Source organism: Plecotus auritus (assembly GCF_963455305.1).
Source record: "Plecotus auritus genome assembly, chromosome: 5".
NCBI lineage: Eukaryota > Metazoa > Chordata > Mammalia > Chiroptera > Vespertilionidae > Plecotus > Plecotus auritus.
This window is the reverse complement of record NC_137776.1, coordinates 153,042,493-153,052,353: the sequence shown is the minus strand read 5'-3', so window position 1 is coordinate 153,052,353 and position 9,861 is coordinate 153,042,493. Positions and strand designations below refer to the sequence as shown.

Genomic DNA, 9,861 nt, shown 5'->3' with positions numbered 1-9,861 from the left:
GCGTGGGAGGAATTGACTCTCCAGGACCCTTCGCTCCGCCGCCGCGTCCCACCTACCCGCCTCCTAAAGAAGCGTCGGACCGCTCAGATTTGCCGTCGGAGCCGCGTCCCGAGGGAACGCCCGGGGCCCCTGGAAGAGAAGGGGCTGCGGCCGTGGGGCAAGGAGGGGTGCTGCGCGGGTTTCCCGGTTCCTGCCGAGGGGCGGCCGCGGCTCGGGCGCGCGCACCGTGTGGCCGGCGTCCGGGCGCGGCCCCGGCGGCCCCGGCCTCGCCTCTGTGCGCTCAAGGCGCCGCCTCTTCCCCGCGCCGCGGGCGCTGCCGGGGGCGGGGACTCGCCGCTGCGGAGGCCGGAGGCGCGCGGCGCGGAGCGGGCGGAGCGCGGGGTCGGCGCCGGCAGCGGCGGCAGAGCGGCCGGGGGACCTGGGAGCCGGGCGTGCAGAGCCGAGCGGCCGCTCGAGCCGCGGCAAGAGGTGAGTGCATGGCGCGCGTTCCTCGGCGCGCCCTTCGCCGCCCGGCGCCCTGGCTGCTTCATTCTCTCCGTCCCTCCTCCGCCCGGGGTTCGGTCCCAGGGACTCGGTGCCGGTCCCGGAAGACACCGCCCGGCTCACGCCCCGGCTGCAGCCTTCCCCGGAGTCGGCTCGGCCCTGCTCCGCACCTCCCCGCCCCGGAGCCCTCGCCTCGGGGCTGTCGGGACCCGCCAGGCTCCGTCCCCCGGCGCCCAGGGGCCGTGCGAGGATTGCCTGCCCCTGCGGAGGCCAGTCTCGGACGATGCGGGCCTTTCTTTTTGTTCTTAGCTTGATCACGCGCGTCAGCATCCAAAGCCCAAAGCGTGCGTCCCCCAAAGTCGCACTGGTGCGAGTCTCGTGGGCATGATGGGCACGAGGGCAGGAGGGAGGGCTGGCGGCGCCGCGCACCTCACCTCCTCGCCCTCCCTCCACCTCCCCACCCCGGCCGCCACGGGTGCCCACGTTGGCAGCGGTCGTGTCCTGGCAGGTGACCGGGTCCTCGGACCGCACCGCCGGAGCCCGTGTGGAGCCCGTGTTAGGGGTGCGCCAGGTCCCCTCCTGCCTTTTCCACCTTTGGCCGTGTGGGATCCACAAAACTTTTGCTCTGCTGTAAAGAGGGTCTTCGGGGTTTATACACACCCTGCTTAATATTTTTAACGTGTGTGTGGTTTTTTCTTTGGTAAAGCAAAGTGGGGAAAATAATCTATTTTGATAAATGGTCTTTTTAGCGGATCTTAAGAATCATTATTATATTCGGAATGCCATGATGATGCTAGCCACTTGCAGATGTCCCATTTCTTAATTTGCCTTAAACTTGTGCGTCTTTCGACGTTTCGAGACTTCCTTTGTCTGGTTGGGGTCTCCGAGGGCCTACAGCCTGAAATTATGCAAATGTTGAGGGACATTCCTAGGGGCGGATTACTAACATGTCTAACAGCCGGATGAAATATTTAGCAGCGCTGGAGAGTGACGCGCGGTGTTTGGCTTGGGGCCATCACATTGACTCAAATTTAGGCAGTTTTAGTATTTCTGAATTTTTCGGAGCATGGGACCTGGGGAGCAGTGTAATTTCCAGGAGGTCCTTGTGGTGGCCTGGGGCATTCTAGCTCCTCCTCCTCCTGTCATCCGAAGATAAAAACTTAAGCTCATGCTATTGGGAAGAGGAATGTTACTTTATTTATAAATAGAAACCATCAACTTGCTAACACTTAGTGTCCTTAAGGCCAGAACTCAATTTTTAAGGTGTCACCCGGTGAAAAAGACACTGAATTCTTAAGATGCTTAAAGGGGAAAGGTTAGCTCTTCCAGACATATTTTGTTCTCCTATGGAGAAGTGATCACATTTTTTTCCATTGGTTTTGCTCAACCAAGGATGAGAGGAAGGAGTGCTGGGGAGCGAGGGAGGGGTCAGATTGCAGTGAGGTTGCTGTTAGGAGCTAAGGATGCCATCTGCTTTCTGACTGCTGGTCCAGTTGTTGATGGGGAATGCAAAGGTTTTGCATTTATATATTTTTCTGGGGGTGCGGGGCACAGAAACCGTAGTGAAGATGGTTGACCTGGTCAGGCCCAGGGCTACCTTGAGTCTATTTATGTGCCACCTTCCCCTAGCAGAGAGGGCCCTGCGGATCCTGCTGACAATCCTGTGCTTGTTCCAGCTCCGTTTCTGCATCTGAAGCAGCGGATCCGGCAGAGCCTGGGGAAACCGCCTCTATAGGGGAGAGTTGGAAGGTGGAGTGTCACCACGCAGGCTGTGATGAGCAGAGAAGGGAGGCTCCTCGAAGGCACTTGAGTGAAAGGGAGCTTGAAGGCCACCCCCCTGTCTCCTAAAACTGCCTGGGGTGACCAGGAGGGAGGAGGGAGACTGGGATAAGGGCTGAGAGCCCCTGTGCCCTGGGCCTTAATTCAGTTGTACTATTGTTATTATGGTTCTCTTTAGAAAAAAATAAGTTGCCTGAGGAAAAGATTCATTTCTTTTTCAATGACCTAACAGACATAATATCCATAATTGGGGTAAGAAAAATTTTTTTGGGGTAAACAACCCCTCCGCTCCCCCCCCAAAAAAACCCCCCACTTTGTTAATTTTTTTAAACGTTTGCAAAAGGAGAGGAATGGTCTTCATAGGCCTTTGCTCTCACCTTAGGAAGGTGTGAGTGGTATTTCATTTGCCCCCAAAAAGCATTCTTTGATTGTGATGGTTTTCTAGTCTTACAAGTTACTGATGAAATACATTAAAAGAGAGACTTAGCTTGAAGTTAAAGAAGTGTTTCCTAAATTCCCAGAGAGTCTGCTTAGCTTCACACAGAAATTTCCTACACTTTCAGAAAAAAAAAAAAAATGCATACCTTGTCAGATTTTTACATTTTGATCTTATTTTTCTTTAAAACCCTTCAGGGTTGTGTTGATAATACTTTTTCCAACTAAGATCTTTGAAGATTGATTAGTGCCTGACAGAATATATATGTAAAATATTATATAATGATACATTTTGTAGTGTGCTGTGATTTCCAAATTTTTTTTATCATTCTCATTAGTAAAAAATGTTTAATACCTAAAACTTATGTATGTTACTAGAGGCCCAGTGCATGAATTCGTGCACCAGTGGGGTCCCTCGGCCTGGCCTGCGGATTGGGCCGGATCATGCTGAAACCAGCTTTCCTACATCCTCTGAGGGGTCCTGGATTGTGGGAGGGCACAGGCCAGGCGGAGGGACCCCACTGGTGCATGATCTGGGGCTGGGGAGGGATGCGGGAGGTTGGTCAGCGGGGAGTGACTGCAGGAGGGCTCCAGGGCATGTCTGGCTCATCTCAGTCCGATGGGCCGGACCCCAGCAGCAAGCTGACCTACCGGTAGGAGTGTCTGCCCCCTGGTGGTCAGTGCATATCATAGCTACTGGTCGACTGTCTGTCCCCTGGTGGTCAGTGCACATCATAGCGAGAGGTTAAGTGGCCTTAGCATATCGTTAGCATATTACGCTTTCATTGGTTGAATGGCTGACTGGACACTTAGCATGTTAAGCTTTTATTATTATACTAGAGGCCTGATGCATGAAATTTGTGCAAGAGTAGGCCTTCCTTACCCTAGCTGCTGGCACCGGCTTCCCTCTGGCACCTGGCACCCAGGCTTCCCTTGCAGCCCCAATTTTGTCCAGAAGGTTGTTTGGGAGGATGTCCGGTCTAATTAGCATATTATGCTTTTATTAGAGGCCCGGTGCACGAAATTTGTGCACTGGTGAGGGGTGTCCCTCAGCCCAGCCTGCACCCTCTCCAATCTGGGACCCCTCAGGGGACATCCCTCTCACAATCCGGGATTGCTGGCTCCCAACCACTCGCCTGCCTGCCAGCCTGATCACACCCTAACCACTCCCCTGCCAGCCTGATCAATAGCTAACTGCTCCCCTGCTGGCCCGATTGCCCCCAACTGCCCTCCCCTGCCAGCCATCTTTGACCACATGGGGAGGCCATCTTGTGCGAGGGTGTGAGGGTCAATTTGCATATTACCTCTTTATTATATAGGATTAGTATAGAGCAGTGGTCGGCAAACTGCGGCTTGCGAGCCACATGTGGCTCTTTGGCCCCTTGAGTGTGGCTCTTCCACAAAATACCACGGCCTGGGCGAGTCTATTTTGTAGAAGTGGCGTTAGAAGAAGTTTAAGTTTAAAAAATTTGGCTCTCAAAAGAAATTTCAATCGTTGTACTGTTGATATTTGGCTCTGTTAACTAATGAGTTTGCCAACCACTGGTATAGAGGATATGTCAGTTGTATCTCAGTGAAATAACCTTTAGCTCTCCCCATACAAATACATGTGCTATTGTTGTCTTATATCTCAAGGCCTGATATACACTTAGGGCTGGATTCATTGTTAATAACAGTGGAGGTAAAACCCCATTTCAGATACTGCTTCTTGAATTTTGAGTATTTGGGGCCTGTTTCTGGTCAGGTCAGAGTCTTTTTTTTTTTAATATATTTTATTGATATTTTTACAGAGAGGAAGGGAGAGGGATAGAGAGCTAGAAACATCGATGAGAGAGAAACATTGATCAGCTGCCTCCTGCACACCTCACACTGGGGATGTGCCCGCAACCAAGGTACATGCCCTTGACCGGAATCGAACCCGGGACCCTTCAGTCCGCAGGCCGACGCTCTATCCACTGAGCCAAACCGGTTTCGGCAGGTCAGAGTCTTTTACTTCATGATGTGGCTCAGGCAGAGATGACTCTGGGCGAGAAGCATGGATCTTCCAAACCGGGCTTGTGTTTGCCTGTGCTTGCGTTTATGAGTGTAACCTAATTTGTGCTTTTTATAGGAATCATAAAGTTTCATATCCTCTTCAGTGTTTAGTTTAGTGATGTCAATCCACTTTACATGTCATACTTGTATCACTAAAACATAGCTGCTATCCTACATTTTGGGTAAAAATAAATGTAACTTCTGGGATTCCCTTCCCCAGCTCTGGAGCGTCTTCTGCAACCTCAGGGATGCCTGAGCCCTGCTGCAGACAGCTGCTTTCTTATTTTAGCCTCAGCTAATTCTTTCATTGGCTCCTCGGAAGAACCCCATTAAGGCAGGTACAACTGATCTTGCCCCCCTTTTTAAACGAATAAACTGAGACTAAAAATGGTCATGTGTTTACTTGGTGGCAAGTGAATGATGGCCTTTAATTTTCACACCTGTCTTAGGAGACAGACACCAAGGTTACCCCTTTACAGACGATTGCAGAGGGCCGGGAGTAACTGCCAGGTGCCCAGGTAGAAACGGATTCTCACACTGCACTCCATCTCCTCTCCTTTACCTGCCCAAAGCTCCAGATGGGGACCGTGTCTTCTTCGTGTCTGTCCTTGGGAGATAGAGCTCGTTCTTGCACCTTGGGTTCCAGCACAGAAGAGAGCCTTGGAATTTGTTTGAATGAGTTCTGTTTTGTTCTCTAATTCATGAACATACATGTGGTGTAATCATTTTGTTTTAGGGGAAGCTGTAAAATACCATGATTTAATCTGGGAATGCCAAAAATATAGCTTCAAAACTGGCTAATATTACCAATGTACTGTATATCTTCCTTACATCTTAATTTTTAAAAATATATATTTTTATTGATTTTAGAGAGGAAGGGAGCGGGAAAGAGAGATAGAAAGATCAATGATGAGAGAGAGTCATTGATTGGCTCCCTCCTGCACATCCCCTACTGGCAACTCAGGCATGTGCCCTTGATCGGAATCGAACCTGGGACCGGAATCGAACCTGGGACCCTTTAGGCCGCAGGCCAATGCTTTATCCACTGAGCCAAACCAGCTAGGGCACATCTTAATTTTTTATTGTTATTGTTTGGCTTTTGTATTAAAAATATGCTCACTAAGGAGAAAAAGATTGTGAAAAATAAAAAATGAAAGCTTCATTTCTACTCTTTCTTTCCTCTGTACATTCTATTCTCACCATAGCTTGTATGTATCATTCCTTTTTATATTTTGGAACTTTTTTTTACTTGAGAGTTTGTCTTTTTTAAAATATATCTTTATTTATTTTAGAGAGAGAGGAAGGGAGAGGGAGAGGAGAGGAGAGATAGAGGGAGAGAGAGGGAGCAAAGGAAGATACGGATTTGCTGCCTCCCACATGCACCCTGACCAGCTTGAGCCCACACCCTGGGCATATGCCCTGACTGGGAATCAACTGGGCGACCTCGAACTGGCAGCCTTTCTGTGCACAGGATGTTGCTCAGCCAGCTGCGCCACACTGGCCAGGGCAGCAGTTTGTATTGTGATTATCTATTGTTCTGTAACAAATCACCTCCGAACTTGAAACTCTCATTTTACTATTGCTCAGGGGTCTGTAGGTTGCTTGGCTCAGCTGAGTGGTTCTGCTCCATGTGACACTGGCCAGGGCAGCCGTCTTTTGAGGCTCCGTTGGGCTGGAACTTTGGCTATTACCAGTTTTTAAAGGTATTGCCTTGACAAATTTTTAGAAGAGACAAAATTATATACTAACTGGAGGCCCGGTGCATGAGATTCGTGCACTTGAGGGGGGGTGTCCCTCAGCCTGGCCTGCACCCTCTCGCAGTCTGGGAGCCCTCGGGGGATGTCCACCTGATGGGGAGCGGGCCTAAGCAGGCAGTGGGACATCCTTAGTGCTGCTGTGGAGGCAGGAGAGCCTACCACCACCACCGCTGCACTCGCCAGCCATGAGCCCAGCTTCTGGCTGAGCGGCGCTCCCCCTGTGGGAGTGCACTGACCACCAGGGGGCAGCTCCTGCGTTGAGTGTCTGCCCCCTGGTGGTCAGTGCACGTTATAGCGACCGGTCGTTCAGCAGTTCGGTCGATTTGCATATTACCCTTTTATTATATAGGATGAGTGATTTAGAAAAAAAAATTAAGTATAGTTCTCTGATTTTAGTGCTATCAGAACTGGAGGGTCTAGCCCCGTGGTCAGCAAACTGCGGCTCGTGAGCCACATGCAGCTCTTTGGCCCCTTGCGTGTGGCTCTCCCACAAAATACCACGGCCTGGGCGAGTCTATTTTGAAGAAGTGGTGTTAGGAGAAGTTTAAGTTTAAAAAATTTGGCTCTCAAAAGAAATTTCAATCGTTGTACTGTTGATATTTGGCTCTGTTGACTAATGAGTTTGCAGACCACTGGTCTAGCCTATCACATCTAGATCTCTGTTATTTCACGTGTCATGAGTATTATTCTTTTGATTTTCTTCTAGCCGTTTAAAATCTAAGCTTTTGGACTGTGTACAGAAACAGGTGTTTGGCAGCATTCAGTCCTCGGGCTGCATTTTGCTGACTCCTGAACTAAAGGAAAAATGTGGGCGCTTTTGCTGAGAAACAGTCTTCGTGTGCATGTGGGAGGCGGCCTTTCTTCAGAAAATCCCAAGTGCTGGAAAAAAACTGGATGGAATTTGGTTCCTTTCACTCATCCATCTTTCTTTCTGGTGTTTCCACTACATAACACTAAATATGCACATTAATTTCTTTAAATGGATTTTAGAGAGGAAGGGAGAGGGATAGAGAGATAGAAACATGGATGTGAGAGAGAAACATCAGTCGGCTGCAGGGGGGTGGGTGAGAGGCTCCTGCCACCACTGCTGCCCTTGCCAGCCACGAGCCCGGCTTCTGGGCTTCTGGCTGAGCGGCGCTCCCCCTGTGGGAGTGCACTGATCACCAGGGGGCAGCTCCTGCGTTGGGTTGTCTGTCCCCTGGTGGTCAGTGCACTTCATAGCGACCGGTTATTCTACCGTTCAGTCGATTTGCATATTAGCCTTTCATTATTTAGGATTGCGGACTGGAAAGTGAGAGGAGGAGATTCTGTGTACGTTTTTAAAGTAATGTAAGGAGAACACAATGGACTTGGTTATTAACACTCATTGTTTGGAGCAGACATTGACAAACTTTCCCTAAAGGTCCAGATAATAAGTACTTTAACTGGTTTAATCCTCATAATAACCCTAAGAGATCTCTGTCTCAACTGTTCAACCTCTGCCTGGCAACCAGAAAGCAACCGTCAGGAATGGGCATGGCTGTGTTCAGTAAAACTAGATTCACAACACGGGCCAGCTGTGGTGCCTGGGCCTTGGTTTGCTGGCCTGACGTGGAGACATTCTTGGGACAGGGGAGAATAATTTTAAACTCTCAAAAGTGTGTTGGTGACTAAGTACTTCACCAACCTCTGGGCGTATTCTCAGGTCTGTTTGCTCACACCGTGACTTCTGAACCTCCAGGGGAGGTTTCTTGAGAAAGAACAAAGGTGCAGGGTCCCCCACCCCCACCCCCACCCCCACCCCCACTGCTCGGAGAAGCCCAGTTGCCCCGCCTTGGTGACGTGGGTCAAACAACTAACCTGATCTGCTTGCTCCTTTCTATTTGCCCATACGATTAAAAACCCCTCTGTGAAAACAGGGAAGTGAAAGGAAAAATATTTCACTAGGAGATTCAAGGGGCTGATGCATTTGGCAGGTTGCCCATTTTCATATGCTTTTTCTTAAAAAAAAAAAAAAATAAGAGGTCTCTGTTCTCTTATAAAAATTTTTGTCTTATAAGCCAACAATAATTTTAACCAAATTTAGACCAAATTTTAAAAATTAAGCCAGTCAGAAAGAATCTGCGGTGTTTATGTGCCTTTTCCAGTTTACCAGGGGACTTTCAGTGCAGCAACACACAACTTTTGTGCCGGGGAGCCGGGGGTCCAAGGGGTTAGTTAATCAAGGTTAATCATTTTTTTAAAAATATATTTTATTGATTTTTTTACAGAGAGGAAGAGAGAGGGATAGAGAGTTAGAAACATTGATAGGAGAGAAACATCAATCAGCTGCCTCTTGCACACCTCCTACTGGGGATGTGCCCACAACCAAGGTACATGCCCTTGACCGGAATCGAACCTGGGAACCTTCAGTCTGCAGGCTGACGCTCTATCCACTGAGCAAAACCAGCTAGGGCTCAGACCATTCTTTGTGGTTACTTTAGTTTCTGAGTTTGAAGGCCACTACGAAGGCTTTCCTGAGCTTGTCAGGTTAGCACAGGGGTGGGCAAACTTTTTGACTCGAGGGCCACAATGGGTTCTTAAACTGGACCGGAGGGCCGGAACAAAAGCATGGATGGAGTGTTTGTGTGAACTAATATAAAGTCAAAGTAAACATCATTACATAAAAGGGTATGGTCTTTTTTTTTAAATTTCAATAGTTTTATTCATTTCAAACATTTTAACAAGAAGAATGTAAACACTAATTATTATAATTTGAAACTTCAAAAAATGGAGGAATCATAGCACAATAACATACCTTATATTGAAGATGGCAAAGGCAAAATAAAATTGCCTAACAAAGGAAAGGTACAAAAGCCTTTCAAATTAAACTGAAATATAATAAAATAATTTAAAACTAAAACAAATAGAAAAGAACAAAATGTGTAAACAGTAAATTAAACATTTTTTAAAAAATATATTTTATTGATACTTTACAGAGAGGAAGGGAGAGGGACAGAGAGCTAGAAACATCGATGAGAGAGAAACATCGATCAGCTGCCTCCTGCACATCCCCTACCGGGGATGTGCCTGCAACCAAGGTACATGCCCTTGACCGGAATCGAACCCGGGACCCTTCAGTCCACAGGCCGACGCTCTATCCACTGAGCCAAACCGGTTTTGGCTAAACATTTTCTTTAGTGCAACTTCCAAATTATGCCCGGGACATAGATGTAGATGGCAATGTAGACTGGGTTGAAAGGTTTTTGGTCTTTAAAACATCAACTTCAGTGGGAACAGTGTTGTTGGTCTCCTTTTTAGCTAATGCTCTGATACTGTGCTCTCCAGGGGCGTGTCTCCCTACATCACCACCATAACGTGTCTACGCATTCCCAGGGTGATGTTGGGGGATGCG

At 48.6% G+C, this 9,861-nt stretch overlaps 1 protein-coding gene across 1 annotated transcript in view; it reads left to right on the top strand.

Moving 5' to 3' along the window:
- The first annotated feature begins 349 nt into the window (after positions 1-349).
- Positions 350-9,861, top strand: part of GOLM1 (golgi membrane protein 1) — a 48,651-nt gene continuing 39,139 nt past the window's right edge. The window contains exon 1 of the mRNA XM_080670976.1: positions 350-468. The gene's annotated coding sequence lies outside the window, so the exon portion shown is untranslated. The remainder of the gene's footprint in view (positions 469-9,861) is intronic.